Raw genomic sequence first — 12,312 nt, forward strand, 5'->3', positions numbered from 1 at the left:
AATTCAAGGCGTTTGAAGACTGTTGTGAGTAGCCGGCAGGGTCAGAGGTGATTCTACCACCAGCTATACCCTCGCGCACCACCAGCCAGCAGCCTACTCCCCTCAAACCTACTGCCTGCAAGCCTGTTGCAGCCGTTTCAAGCTTCCTGGCTTAGTTCGTGTGCTAATTGCTTCAATCTCCGAGGGGTTGACCCGGATTTTGCAATTAAGCCAGTCAGTAAGCCAGACTGTGGAAGTGAACGCCAGTCAGCCTATCATCCAGCCTGTCTCCTGTCATCCAACTGCTCCTCCGTGCTTTGTGCATCGTTACACGTCTTCCAGTCATCCATTCTCGTGGGGTAAGCCAGTCAGCCAACCCAGCTTCTAACCCAGCTGAGAGAGAGAAGTAAGCCATGCAGTAAGAAGTAAGCCAAGTTCCTCTGAAGTATTGTGTATCTCGCTTTGTGCTTCCTGTTGGATGCTAAGAGTGGTTTTTACCATTCCTGTGGCATAGAGTGGGTTAAGACATCTTCGTGGGTGAGTGGGGTACGCGGCAGCCTCACCGTCCCCCCCCCCACCACCACTCTCCCACCACCCGGGGTGCGCGGCAGTACCTCAGCGAGAGTCATACCCACCACTCTCCCACCACCACCAGCCATCCACCCTATATACTTGTGGTTGTTTGCACCCTTGTACCGGGTCCTAGTACTGTTTTGGCTCACATAATTGGTCAAGAGATTGTAGCTGGTGCCAACGAGATAAAGCCAGTTATGTGAGTTCGCCTAGAACGCACATTTCTTCCGACAACAGTGAATGTAGGAGGCTAGGAGGCGTCATCACCGCGCGGGACACCATACCACTCATCGCCCGTCTCCTACTCTCGACTTCAGTGATAATTTCTTGAGACATTTTCTTGCATTTAAAGACATTTGCGTGTGTGCGACATTTATAGTAAATTTGCTTGTGTACTCTAAACCTTGTGTTTTTCAGTGTAAACGCAGTATTTCTTTAACTCAGTATTTTTCCAATATTTTTCAGTGTTTTCACTTATCTTATATTATTTTATCCTGTGTTTTTCTTTATGCTATTCGTCTGTCGTAAGTATTATTGTGTAGTGTACCAGTCAGTCACCCTGTGTGAAGTGATTCAATTTTTTTTTATTGTATTGTCATTGTATTTCATGCAGTGATATTCACCCCAGTATACCAAATTTTCCATTTATTTCTATGTGTGTCATTTTTTTTCGTATGCCAACAGTGTCTCATTCCTCTAATTTTTTCGCAGACTGTGTACCATTATTTTTGCCAGCAAAATTTTTGTCGTATCAGTCACAGCAAGATTTTTGTTGTATCAGTCACAGCAGGATTTTGTTGTAAGAATATTAATTTAAGAAGTGTGCTCCGTCATTGTAAGTGTTATATTCCCTGTTTTGTACCTGTGTTTTAATTTTTTTCATATTTTTATATTCTTGAACAAATTCACTCTTGATGTAATTTCAATTACTTTTAACGTAAAGTGTTTTCCTTACTCTGTTTGAGTAAATTGTTTTGTCTAATTTACAATTAAGAGTTAAAGTGTTCAATCAGTTTATTTTTTTTGATCTTCATATTTTAATTCATTATTTTACCTGAGTTTTCCCAGTGACACTTTATTACTGCAGTGATTATTTCTATACTTTATTTTGTTGCACTTGTTCTGAAGTGAATTATTTTTGAACTTGTTCTGCAGTGAATTATTTTCTTTTATTGATATCTTGTGAATTATATTTTAGTTTTGTCTATGCATTCTTAGAAAATATTTAAAATTTCCCAGTTAACAATTTAATAATTTTATTTGACACTTTCACATTGATTTAAAAATTTAATTAATTAATTTCTTTATTAGCAAGAGTAAAGACAGCTCATTTTGAATTTAATTCAGTCTCCAGTAATATTTTTACTTGTATATTTCAATATAAATTTTTTTCCCTTGGTCAATAGTCCTTTAAATTGAGTTTTCATTCCTCTTGCAGTGTATTTAGGTATTATTCTGCAGAATTAGTTGTATATCTTTTCATTTCAATTCTAGAATTTTATATCATTTTTATTGTTCATTATTTTTGCTTTATTTGTTCTCGTGTTACTTTGCCATTATGTCTCACATACCGTCAAGTGATACTTTAGTGAATGTCGACACTCAGACCTCTCAGGCTACTACTGCTGGTCCTGTCATCAGTCCTCACAGTTCCTTACCGACTGACAGACCGACTCAGACACCGAGATATTATAGTTATACTCGTGATTCCCTTGATGCGTTACCTTTATTCAATGGCCATGTACATAGTCTTGAAGCATGGTTTGCAGCCATTCGTTCTCGTGCTAGTGCTCTAGCTGAAGGTCCTCCTTCAGAGGAAAGCCTTATCAGAATTGCTAAAGAAGCTCTTTATCGATCTCCTGCTGCTGTTCACGTTGTTGATCTCCTGGATATGCGAGACTTCAGGAATCTTACTAGGTGGTCACAATATGAGGAACTGATTCGTTCTTTCCTTGTCCCAGTAAAAACAGCTGATCCATATGTTGTTCTTAGGGAACTAGTGAATGCTACACCCATGAGTACTGAATCGTTGAGTGCATTTGCTGTTAGATTAGATAAACTTTTATCATCATTTATCAATGCTGTCCAATCATCATCTTTTCTCTCTGAAGAGGCTAAACCATTTACAGAATCAATTGCTAAAATAGCAGCTTTTGGAGCAATTAAAGAATTAATGCCACCTGCTTCTGTGTGTGCTTATGAGGCTGATCCTCCAACTGTAACGATGGAACCACTTACAGCCTTAAATCATGTACGTTCCTTGTGCCCCCAGGGTACTTTCCCTTGTATTAAAAGTAATGTCACAAATATGCCTCAGTCTGCACCACCTCTTGTTTGCGCCACAGAGACAAATCGTAGTCGTCAACCATCAAGAACCAGTGTACAGAGTCGTTATACACCTCGTAGTATTCATAGCACATTCAGTAACCATAGTCGGCGGAATTGTTACAACTGTGGTTTCCGTGGACATATTGCAATTAATTGTCCTGATAGTTACCCTAAGAGACGTCGTACTGATGATGAGTACTCAGATCTTCCTTACTGTACTTATCATAGAATACATGGACATGACACATCTGAGTGTAATGCTCTCTATAACCTTCAGTACTCTAGATCTTTCCGTGGTCGTTCCAACCGCAGAACCCGTCGAGGTGGCAGATCTCGTGGTTTTCAGAATAACCAGAACCAGGCTCATTCATTCACTTCTCAAACTCACCAGAACCAGGCTCGTTCTTCCAATTCGGGGGAATTCGAGCGCCCCAGTCAAACCGCCCCATGGTGACGGTAGGTGATAATGAGTACACCATCCCCGTTCACAACTCCTTTGAAGCCTTAAGCAGTCTCGAGAATGACAACCCTGCCGAGGTTGTTGCTTCACATGTCTCTGACACAGATGATTTTGGGGATGGAGTAGAACAAGTCTTTTCTGATGACAATCCACCTTTTTGTTTGCACATAACTTCCAATGCAACCATAGGCCCTATAGTGCAAGCATCTGTTTATAATGCGCCCGTTCAATTGTTCATGGACTCTGGTGCGCAAATCAATATTATTAGGTCTAGTTTGTTTAAGGATAAGAAGTTACGACATGTCCTTCTTGTAGAACCGACTCCTGTGTCCTCTCTTAGTGGAGTATCTGGTTCTCACCTGCGTGTCCGAGGTACGACTGCCCTAACCTTTTCTATCCAAGGTAGAGACTTCACTGTTTCCTTCCTTGTGGTCGACCAGATTACTTTCCCTGGTGACCTTCTATTGGGATTTGCTTCCATGCGAGACTTACGCATTGTGCTCGACCCTTATCGATGGCATGCACAAATTGACGACTTGATCGTTCCATTCTGGGGTTACCAGCTTGGATCCGAAATCTGTTATACTGCTGCAGAGTATGATGTACGGATTAAGTCCTTACAAGCTAATGCATTCTCCAGTAGCGTACCCAAGCGGTCAGGCACTGGTAATTCTGTCACTCCCATCAGTGTTCCACCTATACCTTCAGAATTGCAGGATAGTCCGATGCCTCAAGTGTCCGAGGACGCTCAGATTGCCTTGAGTGCTCAACCTATCCCTGCAATGCCTGCTAGTTCGAGTAGTAGTTTCTCCACAGGGGACGCCTTGTCGGAAAACAATTACTTGCAACTAGTAATGCCATCTCTTGTTGATGTCACATGCCGTCTGCAGAAAGACGTTTCTGTTGCGGCTAGTGCTCTCACTAGAGTGTCTGTAGTTGTCCCTAGTGTTCCAGATGGTGATAACGTCCTAGTTGACAGTGATTCCTGCAAAGTAAAAGGTCTATTTGTTGAACCATCCTTACATGTTGTAAGAGATAGTAAGATCCATTTCTACCTGGCCAACACTTCTGGTCACAGTGTTCGCCTTAGAGCAAATACCAATCTTGTTGACCTTGTTCACTATCCTTACCCTGTTCAGGTAGAGGATGAGTTGTCACCTGACCAGTGGGTCGGTGCTATTTCTGCCGGGGAGACCTCATCCACCTCACTGGATCAATCTGTTCCACCAGTTGAGGAGAAAGACTTAGCTCCCACTGACTTCCCAGATGAAGTCAAGCGTTTGTTGACTCTGCTGAACAAACGTCGTAAAGCCATTGCTTTACCAGGTGAGAAGATGGGTATAACGAACTTATTGTCCCATCGTATTCCACTTGAACCTGGTACTAGACCTATCTACATACCTGCGTACAGAATGCCTCATTCACAAGTTGCTGTCGCAGAAGAATTGATCAATCAAATGCTTGATGATGGAGTTATTGCACCTAGCAATTCCCCTTGGAATGCACCATTGATACTAGTACCTAAGAAGGATGGTACTTGGCGTCCAGTAATTGACTTTAGGAAGTTAAATGCAAAAACCATTCCAGATCGCTTTCCACTCCCTGTACTGGGTGATCTTTTACGTAATATTGGAGATAACAAAGTCTTTTCAACCCTAGATTTGTTACAAGGGTTTTGGCAAGTCCCTCTTCACGAGGACAGCCAAGAGCTAACTGCATTCTCCACTCCTACAGGTCATTATCACTACCTCCGAATGGCATTTGGATTACGATCTTCCCCTATCACGTTCTCAAGGCTCATGACTAATATCTTTAGAGGTCTCATAGGTAATGCACTTATGGTGTACTTAGATGACGTAATCGTCATGTCTAAAGACGTGGATACACACTTGAAAAGACTTGATGTAGTACTTGGTAAGCTTGAAGAAGCCAATTTAAAGATCAAACTGTCAAAATGTCAATTCTTCAGATCAGAAATTAAGTTTCTTGGTCACGTAGTCACTCCTAGAGGGGTTACGACTGACCAAAGTAAAGTAACTGCAGTACTAAATTTTCCAACTCCCAAAACTGCTGATGCCGTAAGATCCTTTGTGGGCTTAGCAGGTTTTTATAGAGCTTTCATTGCCAATTTTTCTTCCATAGCTGCTCCTCTAACTGAGTTGCTTAAGAAAGATGCTCCTTTTGTTTGGACCTTCCGTCAAGAAAGAGCATTCCAAACTCTAAAAGAAAAGCTAACTTCTGCTCCAATTTTGAAATTTCCAGATTTTTCTAAGCCTTTCTATCTGACAACTGACGCTAGTTCAATTGGCATAGGTGCCGTACTAGCTCAGAAGACCGATGGCAAGTACAACGCAGTTGCATTTGCTAGCCGAGTCCTTACAAAGGCTGAACGTAATTATACAGTAACTGAGCAAGAAGCTTTAGCAATAGTATGGTCTTTAAAGCACTTCCGAGACATTATTTATCAGTACTCTGTTCATGTCTTGACAGATCATGCTCCACTGATACCCTTATTCCAGAACAAACAACCTACTGGAAGGTTAGCTAGATGGACCTTGACTATCCAAGAGTTCAATCCCACCTTTGAGCATTTACCTGGCAAGTCAAATGTAGTCGCAGATGCCTTATCGCGACATGTTAGTATAGTAACTGCAGACCCTCCATTTAGTGCTGAAGATGTAAAGAATGCTCAACGAACAGATCCCATGTGGTCTGGTGTGATACGATTCCTGCTCCAGGAAGATCTTATTCTGACTGTGAAACCACCAGCACCCATCAGTGACTTTCTCATGAACCAAGAATTACTGTATCGAACAGCCGAGTTGGGTACTCCTAGCAGAAGAGTATACCAGTTAGTAATTCCACAGTCACTAGTGAATGTAGCTTTACAGCTAGTTCACGATGTACCAGGTGTTGCACACCCTGGTATGGATCGTTCAGTAAAACAAGCCAGATTGAAATACTTTTGGCCTCGTATGGCAACTGATATTTCTGAGTATGTTAGGAAATGTAGTGTCTGCATGCAACATAAAGGCAATGCTAATGGTCCTAATCCAATCCAAGTGTATCCAACTACTAGCGAACCTTGGGAAAGAGTTGCGCTAGATTTGTTAACTAATTTCCAATGTTCCCTCCAAGGTAACAAACATCTGTGTGTTATGGTAGACCATTTCACCAGATATTGCGAGTTAGTTCCTATTGCAGACAAGACTGCCGAGACAGTAGCTAAAGCGTTTAAAGAACGCATTATCTGCAGGCATACCACCCCTAAGTCCCTAGTAACAGATAATGGAGGTGAATTCTGTAATGAAATTCTTGAAAATTTGTGTACCTTGTACAAGATCTCTAAATCCACCATTGTTCCTCATCATCCTGCCAGCAATGGGTTAGCGGAACGAACCAATAAGAAAGTACTTGATGTCTTGAGAGCCACTATCAATCCCAATAGTGAAACTTGGGATGAAGTTATACCTGATGTGCAGTGTGCTATAAATTCTGCTTACAATGTTTCTATAGGTGACACTCCACATTATGCATTGTATGGTGTAGATAAACGTTTGCCTTATGAGTTGTTATATTCTAATCCGAAACCAAATTATAACCCTGATGATTTCATAGCAACTCGTACCAGCTTAGCTCAAAGTGTTTTTAGAAGAATCCGTGAAACACTTCATAAATCAACAGCAGAATTTACAAGAGTCGCAAATACTCGAGTAAAGCCATCCAAAATCAAAGTAGGTTCGAGAGTTATGCTGATTAACTTTAACAAAACGTCTGCAATGCCAAAGCTTGATCAAAGGTTTGTTGGTCCTTATCGCGTAGTTGAACATATCACTGGAAATAAGTATAAGGTTAGAGAGATTAGTACTGGTCAGTATAAAGAATCGCATTTGGATCATATGAAGTTAGTATGTGACGATAATGATGTTCCAACCCAGACTAATGTGACAGACTCTGACAATCCTCCTGATCCTGTACTCTCTTCCTCTGATACTCAGTCAGATGATCAACCTGAATGTCGTTATTCCCTACGTACACGACAGGTATTGAGAAATCCTCAAGTATCATTTGTAACTTCCAATTCAGATTTGCCTCAAATACAGCATGAGTTAGCCAATGCTACAGAGTTTGATCCTCCCAGAGATGACACCCATTCTGCATATGCCAATCTTACCCTAGCAGAGTTGGGGTTAAATGTAAATAACCTGTATAGATGAATAATTACAGTATCAACTTATCAGTATTCAAGAATTTTTTTTTGTGTTCATGTTCTCTCCGCATTCTGAGAGTTAACAGTCTAGATTTGCGTGCACCGAATCTGCCTTTCTGTTAAACACTCCTTCTTTGTATATATTCCTTCCTCAGAATCCGTAGATCACATGAATACAGATCGATCGATCAAAATTTTTGTTTTTATCACTTGTAATCTCAATGTTGAGTTCGTTGTTCATTTGTTGAGTTTTAAGTTGTACTATAGTATACCTTGTATTGCATTACAGTTTCAGTTACGTACGCTTTCATTCCAATGTTCTACTTATGTATCTATAATGTTTCATGTTGTGTACTTTGACATTGTATAGAATCAGCCCAAGCCGTGTACCTGCCATCTCTAGTTTGTATTAGTTGTATGTCGAGACGACATACGTTAGCGTCGCCGAGCTCTCAGTAGTAGTAACCAGTTACCAGTCTCAGTAGTAGTAACCAGTTACCAGTAACCTGTCCGTTGACTCAACGACCAACCGTCTTGAGTCATGGTCTTTCATATTGTGCTGAGCTGACACTAATTCAAAAGACCCACTACGGGGTACTGGCCAGCCGCCTGGTCAGTTTTACGAGTGTAGCCAAGGAGATAGGTACGGCTGCGGGCTCTGTCCACATATCAGTAATTATACGTATAACAGCCTACGTGAGTATTTCTACCCTAATCCACGTATCGAACTCCCACATGATACACCCACCAATTAACGTACTGAGAGCACCCACCAATTAACGTACTGATAGCACCCACCAATTAACGTACTGAGAGCACCCACCAATTAACGTACTGAGAGCACCCACCAATTAACGTACTGACAGCACCCACCAATTAACGTACTGAGAGCACCCACCAATTAACGTACTGACAGCACCCACCAATTAACGTACTGAGAGCACCCACCAATTAACGTACTGAGAGCACCCACCAATTAACGTACTGAGAGCACCCACCAATTAACGTACTGAGAGCACCCACCAATTAACGTACTGACAGCACCCACCAATTAACGTACTGAGAGCACCCACCAATTAACGTACTGAGAGCACCCACCAATTAACGTACTGAAAGCACCCATCAATTAACGTACTGACAGCACCCAAAAATTAACGTACTGAGAGCACCCACCAATTAACGTACTGAGAGCTCCCACAAATTAACGTACTGACAGCACCCACCAATTAACGTACTGAGAGCACCCACCAATTAACGTACTGAGAGCACCCACCAATTAACGTACTGACAGCACCCACCAATTAGCGTACTGAGAGCACCCACCAATTAACGTACTGACAGCACCCACCAATTAACGTACTGAGAGCACCCACCAATTAACGTACTGAGAGCACCCACAAATTAACGTACTGAGAGCACCCACCAATTAACGTACTGAGAGCACCCACCAATTAACGTACTGACAGCACCCACCAATTAGCGTACTGAGAGCACCCACCAATTAACGTACTGACAGCACCCACCAATTAACGTACTGAGAGCACCCACCAATTAACGTACTGAGAGCACCCACAAATTAACGTACTGAGAGCACCCACCAATTAACGTACTGAGAGCACCCACCAATTAACGTACTGAGAGCACCCACCAATTAACGTACTGAGAGCACCCACCAATTAACGTACTGACAGCACCCACCAATTAACGTACTGAGAGCACCCACCAATTAACGTACTGATAGCACCCACCAATTAACGTACTGAGAGCACCCACCAATTAACGTACTGAGAGCACCCACCAATTAACGTACTGACAGCACCCACCAATTAACGTACTGAGAGCACCCACCAATTAACGTACTGACAGCACCCACCAATTAACGTACTGAGAGCACCCACCAATTAACGTACTGAGAGCACCCACCAATTAACGTACTGAGAGCACCCACCAATTAACGTACTGAGAGCACCCACCAATTAACGTACTGACAGCACCCACCAATTAACGTACTGAGAGCACCCACCAATTAACGTACTGAGAGCACCCACCAATTAACGTACTGAAAGCACCCATCAATTAACGAACTGACAGCACCCAAAAAATTAACGTACTGAGAGCACCCACCAATTAACGTACTGAGAGCTCCCACAAATTAACGTACTGACAGCACCCACCAATTAACGTACTGAGAGCACCCACCAATTAACGTACTGAGAGCACCCACCAATTAACGTACTGACAGCACCCACCAATTAGCGTACTGAGAGCACCCACCAATTAACGTACTGACAGCACCCACCAATTAACGTACTGAGAGCACCCACCAATTAACGTACTGAGAGCACCCACAAATTAACGTACTGAGAGCACCCACCAATTAACGTACTGAGAGCACCCACCAATTAACGTACTGACAGCACCCACCAATTAGCGTACTGAGAGCACCCACCAATTAACGTACTGACAGCACCCACCAATTAACGTACTGAGAGCACCCACCAATTAACGTACTGAGAGCACCCACAAATTAACGTACTGAGAGCACCCACAAGGTTAACGTGCTGAGGCACTTACAGCGCAAGGGGTTAACGTGCTGACACCACCCGCGAGGGTTACCAATTAGCGTGCTGAGGCACCCGCAAGTTAACGTGCCCGGGGTTAGCTGAGCAGTTAACGGTCGGGAGCCCGCGCAATTAACGTACTGAGAGCACCCGCACCAGTTGTTAACGTACTGAGAGCACCGCAAGTACGTACTGGAAGGCACCCTTAACCGAGTTGGAACGTGCTGGGCGCCCCACAGGTGGCAGCTGCCCGCCTGAAGTTAACGTACTGAGGCGCCCACCGAAGTTAACGTGCTGAGCCCCCACCAAATTAACGTACTGAGGCACCCCACCAAATTAACGTACTGAGGAGCACCCGCAGTTAACGTACTGAAGGCAGCCCTACCCGAGCCCAATTAACGTGCTGAGGCACCCTGAATTAACGTTGCAGCCCGCCCGCAGTTAACGTGCTGAGGCACCCAGCATTAACGTACTGGAGCGCAACGTAATTAACGTGCACTGAGGCACCCACAATTAACGTGCTGAGGCAGCACAGTTAACGTACTGAGAGCGCCCACCAGTTAACGTACTGGAGGCGCCCCCAATTAAGGCATTGCTGAGGCAGCGCCCTGCAGTTAACGTGCTGACAGGCGCCCACAATTAACGTGCTGAGCAGCCCGCAATTAACGTGCTGAGGCACCCGCAGTTAACGTACTGAGGCGCCTTGTGCAGGCACCCCACCAATTAACGTACTGGAGGCACCCACTGGAAATTAACGTGCTGAAGGCACCCACCAATTCGCGTGCAGGCACCCGCAATTAACGTACTGGAGGCACCCGCATTCTGGGAGGCACCCAGATTAACGTTACTGAACCCCGTGCTGCACCCGCAATTAACGTACTGACAGGCGCCCGCAATTAACGTACTGAGTTACCCGCAGTTAACGTACGCTGAGCACCCGCAATTAACGTACTGAAGCGCCCACCAAGTTAACGTGCATTCAGACAGCACCCGCCAATTAACGTACTGAGGAGCTGGGAGGCCCGCCCCGCAATTAACGTGCTGAGCACGCCAATTAACGTACTGACGCAACCCAGTTAACGTGCTGCAGCACCCACAATTAACGTACTGACAGGCACCCACAATTAACGTACTGAAGCACCCACCAAGTTAACGTGCTGACAGCACCCACCAAGTTAACGTACTGAGGCGCAGCACCAAGTTAACGTACTGAGCGCCCGCACCAATTAACGTTACTGGCACCCACCAATTAACGTACTGACAGCACCCGCAATTAACGTACTGACAGCACCCGCAATTAACGTACTGAGCACCCGCCAATTAACGTACTGTAGGCATCCGCAAGTTAACGTACTGGGCACGCAATGGACGTGCTGGACAGCAATTAACGTACTGACAGCAGCACCACCAATTCGCACCGTACTGAGAGCTTGACCCACCAATTAACGTACTGAGGCACCCACAATTAACGTAACTGATAGCCCCACCAGTGATTGCTGAGGCACCCGCCAATTAACGTGCTGACAGCACCCGCAATTAACGTACTGACACCCCCGTAGTTACCCATTGCTACTGGCGCAGTTAACGTGCTGAGGCACCCACCAATTAACGTACTGAGTTACGTGCTGACCGGCAACCCCCAAATTAAGGCGTGCTGACAGCACCCGCAATTAAGCGTGCTAGAAGCACCGCAATTAACGTTGCTGAGGCACCCGCAATTAACGTACTGACAGCACCGCCAATTAACGTACTTTTGAGGCAGGACCGTTAACGCAGTTAACTTGCTACGGCACCCTTAACGTACTGAGCTTCCCGCAATTAACGTACTAGAGCACCCACCAATTAACGTACTGAGGGCACCAATTAACGTACTGACAGCACCCACAATTAACGTGCTGGAGGCAGCACCAATTAACGTACTGAGGAGCACCCGCAATTAACGTACTGGCAGGCACCCGCAATTAACGCTCGGAGGCACCCACCAATTAAGTACGGAGCGCCCACCCGCAATTAACGTGCTGAGGAGCGTTACCCCACCGTCCGCAGTTAACGTGCTGAAGGCACCCACCAATTAACGTACTGGGAGGCACCCACCAATTAACGTACTGACAGCACCCACCATTCGTGCAGCGTTGCTGATAGCACCCGCAATTAACGTACTGAGAAGCGCCCAGAAATTGTGCTGACCAGCACCCACCAAT

General features: G+C 44.5%; 1 protein-coding gene across 1 annotated transcript in view; it reads right to left on the bottom strand.

The window, feature by feature from the left end:
* The window catches only part of LOC138853167 (uncharacterized), a 673,459-nt gene that overhangs the window by 499,158 nt on the left and 161,989 nt on the right, over positions 1 to 12,312 (bottom strand). The window lies entirely within an intron of this gene.

Source organism: Cherax quadricarinatus, chromosome 24, assembly GCF_038502225.1.
Source record: "Cherax quadricarinatus isolate ZL_2023a chromosome 24, ASM3850222v1, whole genome shotgun sequence".
Classification (NCBI taxonomy): Eukaryota; Metazoa; Arthropoda; class Malacostraca; order Decapoda; family Parastacidae; genus Cherax; species Cherax quadricarinatus.